This window comes from Podarcis gaigeae (genome assembly GCF_964106915.1).
Source record: "Podarcis gaigeae genome assembly, chromosome: 6".
NCBI lineage: Eukaryota > Metazoa > Chordata > Lepidosauria > Squamata > Lacertidae > Podarcis > Podarcis gaigeae.
Window position 1 is genome coordinate 67,760,658 of NC_139682.1, and position 22,247 is coordinate 67,782,904.

At 41.7% G+C, this 22,247-nt stretch overlaps 1 protein-coding gene and 1 long non-coding RNA gene across 3 annotated transcripts in view; one reads left to right on the forward strand and one right to left on the reverse strand.

The window, feature by feature from the left end:
* The window catches only part of LOC310846669, a 54,388-nt gene extending 33,152 nt beyond the window's left edge, over positions 1–21,236 (reverse strand). Inside the window, exon 1 of the long non-coding RNA XR_014565435.1 lies at positions 21,034–21,236. This is a non-coding gene — a long non-coding RNA (uncharacterized lncRNA). The remainder of the gene's footprint in view (positions 1–21,033) is intronic.
* Positions 1–22,247, forward strand: part of ADGRL2 (adhesion G protein-coupled receptor L2) — a 353,211-nt gene that overhangs the window by 90,549 nt on the left and 240,415 nt on the right. For both annotated transcript variants that reach the window (XM_083743180.1, XM_083743186.1), the window contains one exon: positions 15,296–15,337. The gene's annotated coding sequence lies outside the window, so the exon portion shown is untranslated. The remainder of the gene's footprint in view (positions 1–15,295; positions 15,338–22,247) is intronic.

A 22,247-nucleotide genomic window follows, 5' to 3' on the forward strand; every position in this document is an offset into this window, starting at 1 on the left:
AAAGAGGGTAAGATAAGATAAGGTACGGTAAGTGCTCTTCCCATAAATGTCCTGGGGAAAGATGTGCTTCAGTTTCTGTGTTATAAAAACATAAGGGCACAACGTTAGAGAACAGGGAGCTAACAACACACACACACACACACACACACACACACACACACACGTTCAAAGGAAATGTTTGGCTTTGGAAAGATCTGAAAACACCAGGAAAATGTAGCAGAGGGAAAAAATGCAATAAATTGTTGCAATTATCAGCTACAATTTATCACATGTGTTGTCATTATTTTCTTATTTGAGACACAAAATATCCACAAAGGAGCAAGTTCCATTTTACGGCAAACATGGCACACGCTGTGTGTGTGTGTGTGTGTGTGTGTGTGTGTGTGGATAGGAGCCCCGTTCATCAGACCCGTGAGTTCTTAATCTACCTAGTTAGATAGTTTAGATAGGGTGGGGTGGGTGGAAATGATACACAGGCCAAAAAATGCAGAGAGGTACACTCTGTGCTGCTTTGTGGTTACAGTTTCAAGGCAGCTAAGCTTGTCAGCCAAAATATTTCACCAGCCTTCAAACTAACAGCACTATGTGACCCAAAGGTACTTTCCAGGGTCCCTTGCTATCCCGTGGAAGATTCCATTCCTGGACAGAAACATTGCTCAGATTGTTTGTGTTGGCACCTCTAAAAATATGGCTGTTATCAAGCAACTGCCTGTGCACTCAGGACAGCCTAGAATATCAAAGGAAACTCTTGGGCACATCAAAACCAAAAGGCCATATAATTAACAAAACAACAGCAACAGGACAAGACAAGACAATCAAAATGGGATGGTTGCATACTGTCAATGAAGATCAATAGGAACAAGGGCGTTACAAAGGAGGAACTTGGGTAAAGTTTATGGTGGCTGATGGCTATCCATACACGTCAGTGTTTAGCATTCAAATACAAAAGTCTCCTGCTTACATTCCATATGCAAACTATTCCAAGGTGGCTGCAAAACAGGTGCTTGGGGAAATGTCTCTGCTGCCCACATATAATAGAGATGTTGGGGGAAATTCCAAAGGCAGCCTATTGTTATACTTCCATCCTCCTTTGAAACCCAAGTCTTTTGGGCTGAGATCACTTGAGCACTGCATTTTTATAGTGGACTTGCAGTTTGTTTTAAAGTCAAAATCCAAACCTATTTCAAACAGCAGTACCTGCAACAAACTGTTGCAGCATGGAGGACTCCTGTTCAATATTCCAATCAGCCAGCCATGCCTTCCTCCAAGATACTGCCTCATTATGTTGTTTTTGGAATCCTACCTTCCTTAGTCCTCCCCCCCCCCCCCCCGCCTAAAGAACCTTCATACTTCTACAAATCTGGGAAGTTTTCCGAGTCTGCTTAGATAGATAATTTATTAGATAGATAATTTAGATAGATAATTTATTAGATAGATAATTTTTAGATAGATAATTTAGATAGATAGATAATTTATTACGGTCAGAGACCAGCTTATAAAACACACACGGGGGAACAGTCCCAGAAGGAAAACAAACAATTAAAACTATGTACAACAATTAATTTAAAATTTATAAATGTGTTAAGTGTATACAGTGGTACCTCAGGTTACAGACTCCGCTTCAGGTTACATACACTTCAGGTTACAGACTCCGCTAACCCAGAAATAGTACCTTGGGTTAAGAACTTTGCTTCAGGATGAGAACAGAAATCGTGCTCCGGCGGTGCAGTGGCAGCAGGAGGCCCCATTAGCTAAAGTAGTGCTTCAGATTAAGAACAGTTTCAGGTTAAGAACAGACCTCCGAGTTTGGGGATTTTCTTAATGAACTAGTTTGAGTCAGGAGATGGTCTGTGCCTACTGATCTGTACACAGAATCTGGTGACCATTCGGGTCATCTTCTGATCTTTGCCTAACAGGAAAAGTTCAAATGTTTGCTTTTCCGGGAGGTTAGCAAGCCTCACCAGTAGGGGATCAATGGTCTTACTATGTGCCTTTTCATAAAAGGGACATCTAAAGAACAAGTGCTCTGGGCTTCCTATCTCCCCCAATGAACAGGCGCAAAGTCTCTGAGCATATGGAACTTTTTAAAAGGCTCCTTCCAGCCGAGCTTCTGGCAAGTGTAAAGGCCCTTCTTGCATACCTCCCTCTTACACGAGAATAAGAACATAAGATCATAGGAAGATGCTGCTGGACAGGGCAGTGGCCCATGTAGTCCGGCCTCCTTTTCTCATAGTGGCGAACTGTGCCTTCCAGCAACTAGCATTCAGAAGCAAGCAGCCTCCAACAGTAGAGGTAGAACACAGCCATTGTGGAGAGTTGCCATTGAAAACCTTTACATCCTGGCGTTATCAGCACCACACTCAACTCCAAACTAAAAAGCACCAAACATTATAACACTACATAGATAGCTCAGTTGCTTAGAGCATGTTGCTGATAATGCCAAGGTTGCAGGTTCGATTTCCTCAAAGGAGAGTTTCTCCGTCCCCTTGATCATTTTGGTTGCCATTTGCATACATAAGCAGCAGCACTCACCTCTGAATATCAGAAATACAAGGAACTTAAAGAATACCCAATTGAGCTGACTACACTGAGTACAATGCCTGTCTTAATTCAAGCTCTGGGTGCCCAGACTTTGTGCCAAATTACAATGAATTCAGTTGCATATGAGCATAAAAGTCTTATCTTGCCTGAGCACAGGAACAAACAAAACAAAACGGATTTGTCTAGTTCTATTTTCCAAGCTGATTTTAAACTGCTAGCATTTTCCATAATGGCAAAATCTATTAACTTTAAAATTTCTTTTCCACTTTAATAATTTCAAGGATCATCAACACCACAATTCTGAGGATTTATTTTTCTAAAGAGAGGGAGAGGATTAATCTTTGTCTTGAAACTCAGCTGCTTGCACCTTCATAAAGGAGCAAAAATTGAGACTCTTAATGCCTACCTTTTATATTTAGCATTGTTTTCATCTTACCTTTATTTTTTTGGCTTAAATGGTCCCAGAAGGCGCAAAAGGCAGAGTACCAGGCCTGCTAATATCTGGTTGCTGCTGTGTGAATAAGCTTACAAACACACACCTAATGTATCAGCGTGGATTGCGGATATTTCTTCTGTCTTGTAGCTGGACGAGTCCAGCTTTTGCAACACATCCTCCTGTTTGTTGGCGATTATATTTTAGTGGGTGTATAATAAAGGGGGGAATAGCTGATTTGTTTAACTGGGAGAAATTAAAATAAGTAATTTGGCAATTTCAAATTCAACTCAGAAGCTTCTAACACTACTTAAATAAACCTAAGGCAAAATCCAGAATACAAACTAATGGATTATTAGCAGAGCTTGCTGTTTTATGGGTGGCAAAACCATTCTCATGTATTTGTGATGTATTTGTGATGATGATGTGTAATTGGAACTGGTAGCAAGCAACAGGGAAGGACATGCCTATTACATCATAAAACATAAGATGCTGCCTTCTACAGAGTCAGAATGTTTCTCCATCTAGCTCAGGACAGTTGACACTGATGGGCAGAGGCCCTCCAGGATTTCTGACCCAGTGACACTCCTGGAGTGGAGACTTACACTATAGGTGTAAAGCTCTCAACTTTATTTAAAGTGCTTTAAGATCTGCAGCAAGATATAATGAATAGCTGCAGGCTCAGAATCTCCACAGAGAAAGTAGGGCTTTCAGATGCCCTTATGTCCAGTCTTGGACAACCCCATCTGGCTCAAACCCCATCACCTGTTTAAACCTAAATGGGGTTGTCATTGCCAACTCACTCTACAAGAGTCCACTCTCAAATGGTGCTGGACTCATACCAGTGGTATGCTTTGTGTGCTGGAGAAACAAAGAGGATGATGGAACCAGAACAAATTCAATTATAGCTATTTATAGTTGGGGAGATTATATATATATATATATATATATATATGAAGTTGTAAATACTGTGTGCTGACATTTTAAAAAATGATGCTAAGAGACTTGACTTTAAAGAACTGCTACATAGAAATTATTATGTACATCCATGTAATACCTGTAAATGAATATGATTCCAATAACATTGATAGTGCACTTTACAATTTGCAAAGTGAATTACCTGCAGTAAAATAATCCTAACCGTCCTGAAAGGTTTGTAACTATTATTAAGACCATACCGCAGAGATTTTTCTTCTTCTAGGAACTAAGCGTTGCTTTTAGCTTCATACGTGTGAAGACTTAGTAATGTAGCATTAAGGAAATCATCACAATGCAAATGATACTGCTTTGACTGAATTGAGCACTCTTCCTTACCCTTTTCCAGACTTTCTCCGATCCTTATTGTATCTTAGGTGGTTGCGGGGGATGCAAGTTCACCGACTAAGCAGGATCAGCTGTTCTCCATGGCTTGCCAATGAGATACGTTTGTCTTTTGTGTGATCAATGGCTGAACACTGCATAGTTCAAATCATTGATCACCATACAGTGACTCCAGATGCTACTAAACTCTTAAGGGGAATGGGAGATGGAATAGCACACCATAAAGAGGGGAACCCCCCCCATAAATATTTCTAGGCATTTCAAGCTGGGATATTAAATATAATATAAATTTCACAGGAAGAGTTTGAAAAATATGCCTGACTTCTAATAAGTGCCAGCTTCAGACGTTATGACCTTGTCCCTTTGCATGAGCAGAAACAAACAAACAAAGCTCAGTGTCAAATGTTGATGTGCAAGGAGAGCCAGGTGCTTAGGTTGTTTTTGCAGATGGCTTACCTGGATTTAAGATTGCTGCATTAAAAAATGTTAAATAATGTGCAACATTCTTAAGCTATGGTGCTTATTTCATAGGTTGATGGGGTATGATGGCTTGAAATCAGGAAAGTAATGTGATGGCTGGGAATGACAAAGAATAATTTTATCAGAGAGGTCCCTAAAAATTAGTGACGTTGGGGCTACAGTATATTAAAAGGTAAAGGTAAAGGTACCCCTGCCCGTACAGGCCAGTCTTGACAGACTCTGGGGTTGTGCGCCCATCTCACTTAAGAGGCCAGGGGCCAGCGCTGTCCGGAGACACTTCCGGGTCACGTGGCCAGAGTGACAAAGCTGCATCTGGCGAGCCAGAGCCGCACACGGAAACGCCGTTTACCTTCCCGCTGGTAAGCGGTCCCTATTTATCTACTTGCACCCGGAGGTGCTTTCGAACTGCTAGGTTGGCAGGCGCTGGGACCGAGCAGCGGGAGCGCACCCCGCCACAGGGATTCGAACCGCCGACCTTTCGATCGGCAAGTCCTAGGCGCTGAGGCTTTAACCCACAGCGCCACCTGCGCCACAGTATATTATGAGCACACAAAGCACTGAACACCTTGGGACCAGGTCACCTTGGTTCCCACTGCCTGGGCACTTTGATCCTTGGGAGAGACACTCTCAGTAGTGTCAGATGCTTCTGAGGTTTGTCTTATTTCTACCAAGGCCAGGGCCTTGAGTGTGGTGGAACATGGCCTTTGCCAGGTTCTCCCAATGAAGGGAGCTACCATAATGGCATTTAAGCACCTGCTTAGAACTCACCTGTTCACCCAGGCCCTCCCTGAGGGCCGATCCAGTTATACCAGTGTATAAATCTGAGCTACTGGGTTTTTTTAAAATGTATTTCACCCTTGTTTTCCGAATATCATTTCAGTGCTGGTTTTATGCTGTTCATCACAGCCATAATCCCCACCCCCCTTAATGTTAGTGGTACAGAAAACCTTCACAGAGAAATAAATAAATGGTCAGCTTACAACTCTGCTATGTGCAATGCCCTCACTAAAGTCTTCTGGAACGGAAGTTGGCAGCAGAAGGAACCACTGAAGCTGGCAAAGATCTGCGGGAGACATGCAGGAGGAGACATTCCTGCTGCTCGCTCTGGTCCTTGCCTTTAGGCATGCTTAAACAGTTTTTAGTTCAAGTGCACCTTTCCTTCTTATTTAATTTTAATTTGTCTAACAACTTAATAATCCCTTCAGGGAATGTTAGTGCTATAATAAAAGTATGCATAAAGTCCATAAATATATAGCCAGGCAGGAGTTCTTAACAAGTTCCTCCTCACTATTTAATGGTCAGGTGATATCCCGCAACACTTTCAAGGTTGAAGAAGGAGAAATTAGAAGCTTAGCTGCTGTGCTGGTTACCTCTCAGTGAAGAGCTGCTGTAACCGAATCTGGAAGAACAAAGCATAATCCTGCAGAGCTTTCAGGAATATATTTATTATCATTGTCTCTCTAATATCTATCAACCAAGGCTGGTTTTGGGGGAGGAGGCGTAGATGTCTAAAAGACGTCATTGTACATGTTATATTTGCACAAAGAGTGGGGAGCAATTTCAGCAATGATGCCTAACTTCAGAAATGGCATTTAACCCTCTTTCCACTAGCCGTTTTCCTTGCAGAGTTCTAGATGCCTACTTAGCCTAATAAGCATCAGCTGGAAACTAAAATAAGGGTATTTCCCTCTGCACTTTAGAAAAAGGTGCTTTTTCTAAATGCTTTGTTCAGGATGCTGTGTGAGCATTTGCGGCACTATCCCGTTTGTGAGGCATCAGTTTATAGGAAGGGATAAAGTTGCACAGTTAAATATTTCTTCTTACAAACAAAATTGGATAGTTGTACACTGCTGCAGGATAAGTGATTTAGCCTAGCCACAAATTGGATTGAAGCCCATAGCTTAGTTGAATTATTATTATTATTATTATTATTATTATTATTATTATTATTTAACAGAAGGAAATATGGGGAGATAAAAACATTGCTAGCTGGCATTAACAATAAGAATATTCCTTCAATCTTAACTCAAACATGTTCATCAATATATGCCGTTTGTTTGTCCAAAAAGGTACCTAAATGAGATTAATCATTCTAGGTTATGTGTTTAAAAGCAGGGAGGCTGTAAGATATTCAGAAAACTGAGTACTAGGATGGTGGGCATTGGTCTTTCAAATCTAGAAATATAAGTCTCTTTGCAACCATGTGGGTCTACAGGATCTACTTTCGTTGTCCATGTCTTGCATGCAAAACATGCCAGGTTCAATCCCTGACAACTCAGAGTAGGAGGAAGTAGGAGGAAGTGACTTAGGCAGGGGATGAACCCCCCAAAAGTGGTGTCGTTACCTGAGTGCTCCTTACTGGGAGAGACAAAGAGAGGGGTGAGATGGTGGTGAAGTCAAGGCTGCATAAATTTCAGAGGTGGGACTGCTATGCATCTGCGCAACCTGGACCATGCTGCCAACCTGCCTCTTTTGTTGTTGTTGTTGTTGATTAAATGTTTATACCACCCTGCATCCAAAGATCTCAGGGCAGATGAAAATGCAAGATAAAAGCACCAAAAAGAACCCAAACAACACCCACACACCCTCCCACAAACACATTTAAAAGGCCACAGAATATTAATCAGCCCAAGACCTGGTTGAAAAGGAACATTTTTGTCTGGTGCCTAAAGATGTATAACAAAGGCTGCAGACCAGGGGTTGGCAAAGTTTTTGTGGCTTGGGCTGGTTCACGGTCCCGCAGATGCTGTGGTGGGCCAGAGTGTGTGCGCACACGCATGCATGCATGCGCAAACGCTATTTCTGGCGCTCCTTCTGGAGCAGAGGAGGCATGCGCAGCTTCCCATTGGCTACAGGAGCTTCCTGCAGCCAGTTGTAAGCCGGCCAGCGTCATGGAAGGCAGTCCCTGCACTGCTCCGCCCCTGTTTAGTGCGGTGCACGGGCGCTGACCGATTGGGCAGCAGGGGTCTCTGACCGGCCAGCAGGGATCCATGGGCCGGTCATACAACCCCTTAGGGGCCTTAGGTTGCCAACCCCTGCTCCAGATGAACCTACCTGGGGGGACCATTTCGCAAAACAATAGCATCAGGGACCAGGGATTTCCCCAGCCCTTGATCTAGAAAAGCTTGCTGGTCACTTCGCTGGTCACCTTTACCAGTTAACTGATGAGCTGGTAAACAGGATACTTACTGTCCCTCACTGCCTATGTTCCACTCCCTCCCAATAAGTGGCAGCAATGCTCTGTGGTCCTTTCCCACCAGGTGAGCCATTCCTGCAGGTAGGGTTGGGAAGGAGTCCTCTATGCAACTCTGGGGAGTCACTGCCAGTCAGCATAGAAAATTCTGAGCTAGACAGACCAACAGTCTGATTCAGCCATACATTTGATGTCATGCATAAATTGAACATGCAGTGTTGACACAGATAAGCGTATGTGTGGTGCATCTGATTGCCATGATCCTTCTATCCATTATTTTTTTTGGAGGTGGAAGAATTATGAGATCAGGTATGTGCACTTGAGTGCATGCGCTCAGTGGAAGTGTTCACTCTGGCCCTGCCACATGCGCAAGACTTCTAGAGTGGAGAAAGAGTGAGCTAGCTCTCAGACACATTCATTATCCAGTTCAAACAAGCTGCTTTGGAGCAGAGGAACTTCAGCTGCTTTCCAGCCCTATTAAATTCTACATGTTGATCCACTGGGCACAACCTGGGAAGAATTAGGCAAGACTGGATGTTAAGTGCTTCACTGTGTTCTTAAGTCCCATTGATTTCAAGGGAACTTAAGTGCAACCATCTTTTGCTAGATTGCACCAATGGAATTGGAAAGATTGCTGGTGCGAGTAAAATTATGCACTTACAATAGGATTATGAATGCATTTCTGCCTGTAGTAATTATGGTAATTTATAACCACTTTTCAGGGGTTCCCCACCACCTCTTACTCTGTTGAAATGTTTACATTTGAGCGCATATACATTGTGTAGCATATGTTCATAAGGAAAAGTTTAATAGCAATGAAGTCATGTTTGTGTGTTTTGCTTTTGTGTCTCTATGGTAAATCGCTTCACTTTCTCGGCAAATCTTTATCCATGCCCTCTCTGTTCTTCTGCACGACATGCAAGGAAAACAAAGATCTTACTTTCAACTTATATTCAGAGAATCATTTTCAGAGCTATTAGGCATCACAGCGGGGGAAGGGAAATCAATGTTTCCTTTGATAGGGATGTATGTGAGAAAATAGTAATGCTGCATATATGATAGGTAGAAATTGCAAACAGACCATATTTTTTTATTTCCTTCACACATGATTCTGTTTCCTCCACTCTGCCCAAACATCTCTCCTGAAGCTCCCCATATTTCCTTCAAGTGTAGCCAAGAATTTACGACACAGTTCCATCTTCCTCCTCCTTCATAAACCATCTGTGTTCTTTCTCAGCCAGTCCCTACTGATGAAATAACCCCGTTGATTTGCTCTGTGACATATTTTCCCCACAATGCCTCTGTCTTTGTAAACTATGGTTTCAAAGCATGATATTTGATAGATACTTCTTTATCTATGCCCCCAGCTGCACTATACCACTTCAACAGTCACAGTTTCCTCCAAAGAATCCTAGGAACTGTAGTTTGTTTAGGGTGCTGAGTGTTGTTAAGAGAACCATATTCCCCTCACAGAACTGCAATTCCCAGAGTTCCCTGGAAAGAGAGGTTGATTGTTAAACCACTCTAGTAATTGTAGGGTGGAGGAGTTCAACATTATGTGCATAGGTCTCCATTTGGACAAAAAGCATTAGAAGCATGGCTGCCTGGGGGCGTGGTCAGCAAGTGCATTAACATTAAAGGGGCAGGATTAATGGTGTGATCCTGCTCCTTCCACACATTCAGCAAACGTGGAGAAAAGGGTCCTCAATTATAAATAAAACAACCAAAATCCATCATTTTAATTCAGAATGAGGCAATTGAACTTGAGTTTATTATGGAGGCCACTGTGGTCTTCCGAACAATTTAACTCAAGTCTCATAAGACTTTTCTCCTGGTAGAATAGGCATCATTAGATGTACTGCTGGATAAGGGTTTAATGGTTTTTGCATTTGTTTAAAAACAAATAAGACATTGTTTTTAAAAAGATGCTTTTCTCCTGGGTTTTTCACAGGCACAGCCAATTTTTCAATGATAGTTATAACACTGTTTATATATTTATATTTACTGTTACAGCCCCTGGCTGCATTCCAGTGCCACAGATCCACACTCTGAGGCCAGTATAGGAATAATCCCATATACTGAGCCAAGAGGACTTAATTGCCAATGGAGGCAAAGAACTGGTATTAATTCTGGGAACTGCAGATTCTATTCTCCTAAAATAAATAAGAACAGCAATAGCAATAGCACAAAGAATAAGAAGAAAAATCACAATCAGTGCTTTTGTATTACTTCAAGTGTTATCCATCCAGATCTGTTTTGTTTGTTTTTATATCTAGCCTTATCTTCATGTGTGAAACATAGACATCCCATTTGCTTCATGCTCAATTGCTTGCAATTTTCCCTCTGATTCATACATTTCTCCTGCTTTGGAAATGCTACGCATTCCTGTAATCAGACTGTATGCCCATGTTGCAGTTGTCTGAATGATCGCATTGTCTGCTTTTTGAATTGCACTCCTGCTGCTGGTTCGCTGCCCCTAATTATTTTTGTTTAGCGTTTGTCCCTGATTTCTCAGTCAGGCAGTTGAAAGAGGCCGTGTCATCCTCTGAGAGGTGTTTAATCAAGGGATGAGTAATCAAACAAAAAGCTTTTTGGGGAGGGGTGGAAGTGGAAGAAATGATATTGTCTGGCCGGTTATTATGTTTTCTCTTCTCGACACTTAAATAGAGTTCCTGCAGAAACCCGGGGTGCTGCCCATTAGCTTGGAGGGTTGGGCTGCCTGAATAAGTGGATGGGTGCTTTGTAAAGAGGGAGTGGTAAAGGAAACAGGCTAAAAAAGAGAGAGAGAAATCAATGAAGTTGAAATGCGCTCTAAGCACACCTACTTATCATCTCCTCGCACTCCACATGTCATCCAGCTGCCAAACTCTCTGAAAACATCTGGGTAGGTGGCTCTGCACGTACATGTCAGTGCGCTGATATGCACACCCATTTGAGATGGTCGGAAGGGACTCCGCCAGTTCCTCTGAGGTGTAGCGACATGTATCAGGGCTTGGCTATAAATTTCATTGCATTGCTGTGGCGAACAGAGAAATGAGTGAGGAAATATCTGATTAAAGTGTGCATTGCTGCTGAGGCAACCGCATGTTGCCATAGCAATCGAGATGAAATGTGCAAGGAGTGAGATAATTAAATCTAACCCCTTTAGAAGTTTTTGACAGTCTATGCACTGCCAATAAGGAGGGGGGACGAGTTATATCTGGCATTAAAGATAAAACCCATTCCTTGTGAAAGTACAACTTCTTGTTGATTTTGTTGTTGTTCCCTTTGCTAAATGCATTGCTTCAGGTCCCTTATTTGAATGCTCCCTTTAATAATCGGATGCAGTTTTGACCTTGGCTTGTAACAGCCTGATCTGGTTTATTGTTCCATGGGAACTGCTACACAAAATATCCAGCTATATGTTTTTTCACTCTCTTACTTACAGTACAGTAAAGCCTGGCTGTCACGTCTTAGATTATGATTCAATAATATCTAGAACGTACTGCCCTCTTCAGGAACTGTCGATTAAAAAACAACAACAAGAACTTTCGGATGTGTTTATTGATTTATGAAGTGCAAGGAGTAAATGTGACCTTATGAGGCTTATAAGGTGCAGGGAGTTCATTGCATTTAGTAGAATGAGCAGTAAGCTAGCATACATTGGTCAGGCTGAAATGTTAATAGAAGAAGAAGAAAAAGCGTTGGAAAGCAACAACTTTAAAAAATGTTGTCATGGGGTTGGACTAGTAATTCCAGAAAATAATTGGCAGCCACCGCGGTGAAGGGTGGCCAGGTAGCCCAAGTGCCAAAGAATTTATAGCACAGAATGTCACAAGAGACATCAAGCAGTATGCGCCTTAAAAATCAAGACTAAATTCAGAAAGGAATTTAGTTTAATTACATGCTTTATCTTAGGGAGGAGAAGAAGAAACAAAACTAAGGTCATTTGCAAAGTGTGCTTCCCACTTTAGTGTAGCCGGATTACATTCTAGGTTAGTAAGATTTTGAAGCAGCGAAACCACATTGGATGGGTGGAGGCTGTGGTTATTTCCTACCCTGCCACCGCCTTTGGGCAGGTGCAATACAGGTGGAGAAGGCTGCGTGACCTCTCTCTTTCCAGTGTTATTAGTGCAGGGTGGGACCTGGCTATGTGGATTCAGTAGCCATTGCTACACAGGTAATATCACCAAAACAATGATGATGCATTTCTAAGTTTGGAATTGATGTACTCAGACTGGGTGGGGTACACTGATACCAGTTGCAGTGTCACGGACATAAGAAACTGCATTATTATGAGAAGAGGCTGTTTGTTCTTCTAATCCAGTATTACATTCTGAATATCTGTGTAGCTCTCCGTGGTCTTTGCATCACCTGCCACCTGAACATTTCAACTGGAGATGTCAGCAGAAGTGGATCACTTGGGGCGAGGAAGGATCCACTATGCTAGCTCCCCAGCAGGTGGGTTACTTTTGCTTACTGGGAGGGAAAGGTGAAGTGGCCGGGAGGTTGGCGCACTGCAAATGCAGTGGTAGGGCCAATTGGGCACTCCTTGCACTGCATTAACCTCATCGCCACCTTGCCCTTCCCCCTCCCCTTCCAGGTAAGCAACATTAATCCACCTACTGGGAAGCTGGTGTTGCTGTTCCACTCCACCCAGTGAGTCACTTGTGAACGAGAGGAATTGAACGTGGGATGTTCTGCATGCAGGACACATGTTCTTCCACTGAGCGTTGGTTCCACTATTGCCTAGCTCGGAGTGTCAATCAGTCAGCTTTGGAGGGGAGGGTGGGCTCAACTTCCTACGCACCTAGCAAGTTAGGCTGCATGAGACAAGCAAGTTAGGGGGAACACACAAATGCTGATTTATTTTATTTTATTTTATGAAAACAGGACAAAAGGCATCCTGTTTGGGGGCCAAACAGGACAAGGGAAACTGTGGTCCCAAAGCGTGACAATCCCATTTTTTACAAAACGGGTGGCAACCCTAGTTGGTTCCTTTTCCTATAAGGAACACAGTGACTTGCTCCCACAGTCCTCAGCTGATGGCCTATCCACTAGGCAAGACCTGAGTAGCAAACTAGGAGAAATGAACAAACCTAGATGCTTAACAACAACAGTTAGACAATGTGGGTTTTTCTTGGTCTCTGCGGTGTTTGCATTCCATGTTTCAAATCTGTCCTCCAATTTCACAAAAGAAGCCTTCATTATTTTTCTGCCACATCTTCAAGGCACTTTAGAGTTTATTCAGAATTTCTGTGAGCACAAAGTTTTGAGATCACCTTATTGCTGCAGGATAACCAAGGGTCGTGTGTGTGTGTGTGTGTGTGTGTGTGTGTGTGTGAGAGAGAGAGAGAGAGAGAGAGAGAGAGAGAGAGAGAGAATTTCTTTCCGGTAAACATTTCTCAAGCACACTGCAGCCAACACTCCATGCTTCCTGATCTGAAAAAGGCCCATGAGAAATATTACCTCATGATGCCTTTCCCTGGAATTTAATTGAAGTGTGGGCAACTGGGAAGGTTACAAAGTACCAGACCAACCATTGGTGAGAGCTGATTTGCAGAATGAAAGAAAGGAAACTCCCTTACTCACATGCACCCTTAGTCACCTCAAAAGTAAGTTAAGCACCCACCCACAAACTTGCACCTAAGCATGAGAATGTCTAGTAGTTCCTGTTCTACTGACCGACTTCCCTTTTCTCACTGTTCAATTTCAGCTACAGATTTCTCTTTGCATCTCTGTCTGATCCACCATATATACTGTAAGGTGGTTAAAGAAAGACAGCATAATTGTTCTGTTTTCTACTGTATCATACCACGTTGGTGGTGCTAAATGAGCTGTGATTTCCTGAATGAGCTGGAGTGAAAGGGACCTTTGCCTTGAGTCCATTGTGACATAAAACGTCAGATTCTCTGTGCAATCTGGGGGAATTTTAAAACAGGGTCATTGTTTGTTTAATAATGGCTAGGGGTCTTGGGCTTGGATGTAGCAAATTCAGGTTCATATTTCCACTTGGCCGTGAAACTCAGTGGGTTATTAGTCACTATTTAACCTGACCTGCCTTTCAGGGACAATCCTATATATACTGCTTTGAGCTCTTTGGAAGAATAGAATAAATATGTGATACACAAATGAATCTGCTGGAGTACTAATGGCTTTAAAAAGTGTAGGAGAATGGAAAGTCCACAAATTGATTCATAGCCGTGGCTTCAATCTAATGCAAAAAGCAGCAGCATTGATTTTCAACATAGGGCAAATTCACATGATCATGATGTCTTCTCTGCACACACATACAGTCACCCCCCGTAAGTGACTTATTTCTACTGTCTTATGACAGATGCCCAGGTGGATCTTTTACTTGTGAATGTTTTCAGCATAGGTCCCAGTTGCTTCTCAGCACATTGTGAATATGACTATGGTTAGCAACATAATGAGAGCCAGTATGGTGCCATGGTTAGAGTGTTGGACTAAGACCTGAGGGAAAGGGGTTCAAATCCCTGCTCAGCAACGAAGCTCCCTAAGTGACTTGGGGGTGGTTGTTGCCTCTCAGCTTAACCTACCTTACAGGGTCGTTGTGAAGACAAAAAGAGTACACAGAAAGCCAAGTATGCCACCTTGAGCTCATTGGATGAAAAGTGGGGTATAAATCAAATGATAAACATGGCATCTTCAAGCTGCAACACGTGGTTAAACTGGGTTCTTGCCTTTTTGTTAGCCTGTCTTTGCACAAATGTGGAAGTGCATCGACAGAGAAAGCTCAGAGAAAGCTTTAAAAGATGGAAGTCATCCCAGTGCATCTCCTTCCTCAAACACCATCTTGCCCTGGGATGGGACGGAGAGATGATGGAACAGCCTGGAGAGCTGCCCACCTTCTCATTCCAGGTGTTCCAGTTGAGATGGTTTCCCTGCCACCCAGCCCTGACAACCACACCACATGGCTTCTCAAGGACCATTTTGGTTCTTCCATTTGGTCCTTCTTCACCCTTGAAACTTCTCTTTGCTGTTCATTCAATCATTTCAATTGATTATCGTGTGGCTATTTCTATGTAAATCACTCTGTGGAGTCTGCTTGAAAAGTAATAATATAATAATATATAATAATATAAAATATAATGTATACTCTGATTTTTGTGATTACTTTCAGGGGCCCTGAACACCCACAGAATTTAACTAGGGCTTCCTAAATAGATATAGGATGTTTCTGGGAGACACTTTGTTTTGTATTTTGCTTTGTTTTGTGTTTCTAGCTATTGGTTTGTTTCATTTGTGTGTGTGGATGCTGATGTTTGGGGAGTTAGGCTCCCCATGGATAAGGGCATAATAACTAATAACATTTCTTTGCTTTCCAGGGTACTTTTGGCACAATGATAAATTTCATCTTCCCCAGAATGGTAAGCAGAAAACTATTTTCTGTATCTGACACCAATGAATACAAAGGAGAACAAGCAAAATTGTCATTTGAAAATAATGAAAATTCACTTAAAAATAAATATGCAACTTGATAAGGGTATTATTCATGCAGCTATAAACATCTGAATATTTAAACCCTGTAAAGCCATCTTTAAAATTCCCATCTAATTTTTGTCTAGTATTTTTGGTTGTTGTTTCTACAGAAACATAAAGATTTACCATCTCTGCTGGAAATGCTTTAGAAACCTGGTGTGTTCGCCAATGTGTTTTGCTGCATAATTTATTGTAATATATACATACCCACACACATAAATATGGTTTACGTTCTATCAGTTGAGAGAGGAATTGTATCTCTGCTTTAGATTGAGAGAGGGTTAGGCCTATATAATGTTTTACTGTGTTGAACTGTATAAAAATTGATCCTTATTTATGTTCCACCAGGGTTTTGCTGCATATGTGAATTTAAAATGGTATATTTTCAGAATATAGACACCACATCCTGAGTAAAAGCTGCATGCTACCATTTTGTAAAAAACAACAACACCCAGATATTTTCTAAGGTTCTCCCGAGCACTACCCCAAGACTGGGAAAAAGGCAATATTTATTCTACTCTTTGATCATAGCATCTTTGCAATCAAATAAAATGAAAAATTCATCATATTGTACATGAAAAGGTCACCTTAAAATGAGACTTCATAGAAAAGGAGCCTGAATGAGATAAACCAACTGTTAAGGAGACTTGTGTTCAACAGCTCTTGAAATAGGCCTCTATTCCCCACCTCAACATCATCTCATTCCTCAAACATTTGGTTGGAAATAAACATAAAGCCATCATGCATTTGAACTGTTTTGACAATGGGGAAAAAATATTGCTGGAAAAAAGTAGTTTCTTCCAAGCACTAATGTAACCTCTTCTTAGTCTTACAGCTGAAAGCTTTCCTGTCTAATCCCAGAAGAAACTTTTCAAAAAAAGGCAATTATTCAAGAACTTTAATGCAAAGATGCATTAAAACAATGGAGGGCTTAAAATGTGTGCCAAGCTGATTTTCTGTTGTCTTTGATACAAAAGCAGAGGCGTTCACAGGATTTAAGAAAACCTATAACATGGTTTCAAAACTGGAGGAGTTTTGTGTGTGTGTGTGTGAAAAATAAAAGTTAGATATCTTTGTTGATTCACGGAAGACAGGCTAGGGAGCTTTTGTGGTAGGGACTGACTCAATATATAGTGCTTCCCCAGGAGACTGTAGTGTGCAAATCCAAAATGTGATCACAGAGCCCAACTAACTCTTAGATAGCACACACCACTCGTGATCTCAGTATCCTCTGCCCCACACTATGTTGGTGTGTACTGACTCAGGCCTCACCTTGAGTACTGTCAAAGACCCTTTATCCTTTGCAGACAAATGGGCCTATTGGCATGAGGTAACTGTCAATACAGATCATAGAATGCCTTCACCTGCAAAAGCCACCCCTATTGCGAGAAGTGAGGTTAGAGGGAACCAGGTGGAGGGCCTTCTCAGTTGTGGAATGCCCTCCCATCAAATAAACAACTATCTGACTTTTAAAAGACATTTGAAAGATGTTTGATGTTTTTATTTGCTGGAAGCCACCCAGAGTGGCTGGGGGCAACCTAGTCAAATGGGTGGCTTCTTCTTCTTCTTCTTCTTCTTCTTCTTCTTCTTCTTCTTCTTATTATTATTATTATTATTATTATTATCATCATCCCTGCATTCTTGTAATCTTTTGTTTATGTTGGCAACGCATAAGGTTTTTCGGGGTGAACAGTACAGAACGAGAGAATCCTTTGTCTTTAGGTGCAAAATGAATCACTTCTATACATGTCAGGGCTGAGGACTATATATAAAACAAGGAGCTGTCTCATTGTCTTGGTTTGCTGCCAAAGCTTTCCTGTGGTGAAAGAAGTGGCAGAACCGGGTCAGTAGGTGTAGTGCCAAGGCTAACTTTCAGAGAGAAGGGTGTCACACTTAAGAATTGTTTCAGTGAGACTATCACAGAATATGAATCAGCAAAGAGATGCACCCAGTACCATATGAAAAACTCCAAAGGACATTTTATTCAAAGTGGTACAGAGGCAGACAAACGATAAGCAAAGCTTAATTGTCACTATGTACTTAAAACCGGGGAGCATAAACTGAGGCACCCAGAGGTCACTAGCATCTTAAAGCACGTATTTCTGGTGACTATTCAAGTTGCTCTGTGTAGGGACTAGCAATAAATCTGCTAGTGCATTGGCAAAGCTAAGCAGGGTCTGGTTTCAAAACGGATGAGGAACTGTGTGTTGAGATTCCTGCATTTGCAAGGGGGACGTGGATGGCACTGTGGTCTAAACCACTGAGTCTCTTGGGCTTGCCGATCAGAAGGTTGGCAGTTCATATCCCCGTGACAGAATGAGCTCCCATTGCTCTGCCCCAGCTCCTGCCAACCTAGCAGTTTGAAAGCACACCAGTGCAAGTAGATAAATAGGTACTGCTATGGTGGGAAGGTAAATTGTGTTTTCGTGCGTTCTAGTTTCCATCATGGTGTTCCGTTGCGCCAGAAGTGGTTTAGTCATGCTGGCCACATGACTTGGAAAGCTGTCGGCCTGAAAGCGAGATGAGTGCTGCAACCCCATAGTCACCTTTGACTGAATATAACCATCCAGGGGTCCTTTATCTTTACCCTTTTTTTACCTATTTGCAAGGATTTGGACTAGATGAACCTTGGTGGCCCCTTACAACTCTACAATTCTATTATTTATTCTTTGTAGCTTACCCTTCCAGACCCAGGCTTACTCCCACCACACGTTTCAGTATGACCTCCCTCTTCCTTCCTTTTTCTCCCACACAACCATTCCTGGAAGCAAGAATTACACTGCCACAGGTGCTCTTTCATTTTTATGGCTTGGCCCCGGAAGATATCAATATTATTCGTAATCCGAGTGGGTGTGTGAGGCTAGGCAGGTTGCCTTGTCTTTCCCACACCACTGAGCAGCCTTTCATTGGATAAAGGCTCGCACGCCCTGGCACTTTTCAGTGAAGCACTTCCTGAACCAGAAAACAGGCCCACTCTTCTCACTGACTCACTCAGATCACCATCACTCTAAACCTGTGGCTCCATCTTGCTTTCAGATGCTGCTTGGGTTCTCCTGCAGTGCGGGTCTAGAGCTCCCAGGAATGATCAGGGCATAGATGACAGTTTCTGACTGCCCCTGAGGTGATCTAGGTCATTGAGGGTGTTCTTTTTACATCTTTCCTTCTTCCACATTGCCTGCATTGCAGAGTAAGCCAGAGAAACAGAAAAACTGGCTCTGTGAGCATTGTTTGCTCAAACAATGGAAGGTGTGTCCACATGAAGAAGCTCATTCCAGGCCAGGGGAAGGAAGCAGGGCTGAGCTGTTCATTCCTCTCATTGTATCCTACAGATTCTGGAACAAACAGCCAGAATTAGTCCTCATTTCCACATGATCATGTGCATCATCGTCTTTTATTATTTGCTAAATATTTACAGTTTGCTAAGGAGCATGAAACTGAACTACAAAGTCATTTATTTTATTCTTGTCTTGTTCTTTCTCTAAGAAGCTCAGGACAATCTACATGGCCCACCATGATGCCCCCCCCCTTAATTCGCACAAGCACCTGGTGAAGTTGGTTAGCCTAATAGAGAGTGACTGGCCCAAGATCACCTAGTGAGCTTCATAACAGAGTGGGGATTCGAACTCATCTCCCCCGGGCCTTGGTCACTACAACAACACTTTCTACCCAATATCACTCATGTGGGGAAGGGCATTTGCGAGAAGTATATTTACTGAGGACAGAATCACATGCTATTGTAGCAAATATATGCTCCCGAACCTATTTTTTGGCTGTAATGACATTAATACAGGGAAGAACAGAAAAAGTAGGCAGGTGGGATCCTTAACCTTCCCCATGCCCACCTCTCTCCCCTACAAATGCTTCTAAAAGTCCCCCCTCCTCCCCCTGAGTTAGCTTTACTTTCAGTCTCTACCCGATGAAGGAAAATGATCTTGGGTGGACATTGGTGTGATTAAACACCTCTTCCTTCCTGCTTTCCAACTCTCTCTTGTAACTTACTAAGCCCTGCATTCAGGCATCTTGACAAACAGGTTTGGGAATAAGGATTTGCTGAGATAATATGTAGTTTTGCCTCCAACTGAACAGGTAAGCACTGTGGTCAGATCTGCACTGTATGTTTGAAGTGCATTTAGCACATATTTAAACTGTACCTTGCTCCACACAAAGCTACAACTCCCAGCACCCCGAACAATCTATAGTTCTTTGTGGTCAGCCTTGTGCTATAAAAGTGTGCTAAATGTACTTCAGATTATTCTTTGATTCTGTGTATGGTACGGTATGGATGTGATCTAAGAGGCGCTATGGGGAGATCCCCCCCCCCCCGACAACAAATAGGGGGAGGATTTACACTGGGGAAAGGGAGAAAAGAATTCCACAAACTTTTTCAGCACATCATGTTCCCAACTTTCAAAGCGGCCATATGAGGCTACTGATTAGGTTCCCCCACCCCCAAACATACACACATACACAATCTTAATCACAGAACTCGTCACAGCTAGTTTGACTCTGAGCGGATAAACCAAGAAGACCACAGTTACTAGTGTGTGGCAGGGTAGAATGATGTTTAGTGTTTGGGGTGGGGTGAGCAAGAATGAGACTTTGCATGATTGTCTTTTACTTCTGAGGCTGAATCCTGGACAAAGTGCTAGTTTTTTGGCCAAAAATATATATCTGTCTATTCATTAACAGAACACTGAATATTAAAACGAGGTTGTTAGTCAATTTCTCATTTATTCTCACTTTTGGACTTGTGTTCAGGGTCATTAAACCACTCGTTTGATATTTTTTCACATAATAAAACCCAAACTGAACTCACCCATATAATTTCCATTGATGTAGTTAAGAGTGTTTTTGTTTTGCTTTAAGGAATATTTTTGTTGTTATTATTGTTTCTAGATCATATGTGATAAATGTCAGATAGCCAAAGAAAATAAATTGTGGAATGTAATTAATCTGCACCTTTAACAAAACACACTTTCTTTCTCATTTCCACCTCTTGCTGTGCTTAATGAATAAAGATTAAATGCACATTACTATGAATAGTCAAAGCATTCTAGGTTTTAATCAAAACGTTTTTCCTGCACTCTGTATGCTAATGAATGATCTGATACCTGTAAATGTTAAATGCAGACCATATACTGCCGAGAATTTCATTACATATCAACATTATTTTTTTAAGGTTAAAAACTTCTATTCATGCTCTCCAGTCCATGCATATACCACATGCATTCCAACACACAGCTTAGATTGTAAGATCCTCAGAACAGGGTGCTGTTGTTGTTGTTGTTAACTGAAACAATATCATATACATTAGCGCTGCTATGTAAATAATAAATAATAAAAAATAATAAACAATAACACTTTCATGGGAACGTCTGTAAATTCTTGCAAACCATGTTAGATTGTGGCTTTTACCTCTTAGAGAAATATAAAATATCTATATTTCTTCATATACGTTAGAAATAGCTTTGGGGATGCTGGTGTCACTTAACTGTTCAGTTCATTTTTAAGGAATGAAATTCGTCTTAATGGATAGACTCCTCTCTCTCTCTCCCTCTTATTTTTCAAAAGGTAGTTCACTCACTGTGCAGCTTATCAGCTGTAGATTATCCCAATAAATGACAAGTTCTTGTCTCCAGCTTTGTAACCTCTTTGTCAGACATCACCTTGTTCGACCAAATAGCTTACTTGATGTGCGGCTGCCCCAGTTGTCTGGCACCCTACCATAGCTGGGCTATATGCCAGCTTGAGCTCCACAGCTATTTATGGCTTTGTGCATTCAAAGTTCAGCTATGCAAATCACAACTATTAAAAAAAGAAGGCACTGCAGATTTGTTTTTGAGATGTATTATGTGGCTCGCAAGGTCAAATCATTTGTTTTCTCTCCAGTAAAATACAGTTTTGTCAGTAATGATCGAAAAGATCATCACCTTTTTTTTAAAGCTGAGTCAAATTGAATGTAAACATCTCTTCACTCCTCTGCTAGAAAAAACCCATCATGTGGCACACTTTTAATTGTGCAGAGAGAAGAAAGGGGGCATAGAATACAAGATGACATGCAAAAGTAACTTTTGTAGTGCATAATTATTAATGAGGACAGGGGAGAACCCTACAAGTTTGGAGAAAATGGTGAACATGGGAGGGTCAATTTTGAAGTATAAATTTTCACCCACCAAACGGGATAAGGACAAGGTAGAGAGAAACATTCTGCAGCAACTTAGGCTGTTAACTTTTTTCTTAGTTGGACTCCTGTGCATTTCACAAATTACTTGGTTAGATTTACATCCAGGGATTGTCTTGGTAGGGAGATACTGTTGTTACAGGAAAATGTTTACTTGTTAAATTTGTACTTGTCTTGCAACTGTCAAGAAAATAAAATAAAATGGAAGTCAAATAAAAGTATTGGGTAACAAACAAAAACATGGCAACATAGAGACTCTTTTTCAATCCTACCTGGAGATGCCAGAAATTGAACACATATGCCTTATCTATAAACCAACCCAACTTGCCATGTTACCTGATAATGGAACAATCCCAGAAATCTTTATAGCTTGGGAGATTTAGAATGCCTTATGCAGTTCATGTCTACTTAGAAATAAATCCCACTGAGTTCATTAGGATTTGCCTCTAGGTAAGTGTGTATAGGATAGCAACCTTAAACACACACAAATTCTTCATTCCCAGGGCTTAAAGTTAGTTGGTCCTACTGACACCCATGGAGCTATAATTAGCTGGTTGTTATAGGACTAGCTACCATTTGTGGCAGGCTGTGGGAGTCCAAGGTCTTGCAAATAAAAG